Source organism: Onychomys torridus, chromosome 21, assembly GCF_903995425.1.
Source record: "Onychomys torridus chromosome 21, mOncTor1.1, whole genome shotgun sequence".
Lineage (NCBI taxonomy): Eukaryota > Metazoa > Chordata > Mammalia > Rodentia > Cricetidae > Onychomys > Onychomys torridus.
Window position 1 is genome coordinate 1,105,320 of NC_050463.1, and position 799 is coordinate 1,106,118.

Sequence of the window (799 nt, forward strand, 5' to 3'; positions counted from 1 at the left end):
CTGTGGTTTTTTTTTTTTTTTTTTTTTTTTTTTGGTTCTCGGTCCTTAACCATGGTGGTTCCTTCTGGGAAAACCAACCACGCCAGAGCCAGGATGGTTGTTTTGTTTCATTCTCCTTAGAAGTTATGAAATTTTTTTCCTTTTTAAACAAGATCTCAACATTCAGATGCAATTTTTTAAAAGGTTTTGGGGTTTCCAATTCTGTAAATATTCTATTCTATCCTTGAGGGCGGTGATAGGATCTTAGAAAGAATCCTGTCTGTATATTATATATTTGTGTTCATTCAGGGAAACAGGTTTGTTTTGGTTTTTTTGTTTTTGTTTTTAAAGAAGCAAAAGTACCAGCCACAGTCCCCGGTCCCTGTCACCGCAGAGCCCCTGCGGCATCCTGTGGTGACCCTGACTTGGCACCATGACAGGGCCAGATGGTGCTGGCTGTCAGCAGATTCCACGGTTTTGTCGTGCTGGGCTCTGCCCACTGGCTCCATCGTTCAGCGACCTGGATTGCTTACCCAGGACACAGAATGTTCTAGAAACGGGTAGGGGAGCAGCACATGGAATACAGTGGCCCCGTGTGTCTCAGGGATGAAGATCTGGACTCTCTGCCCGGATGGGTTGCTTCTAGGGGAGACGGGGTGCGCCAGGCCTACCTCAGGGTGAGGATTGGTACTGAGACACGCCCGGTGCTTGTGTCACGCCCCTTGCTGGGGCATCAGTTGACGATGACCAGGAAGGATCCTGGTCCTTGGGCTGGTGTGTCCATACCACGGTCCAGCCAAACTGGGCATGGTGGCATGCG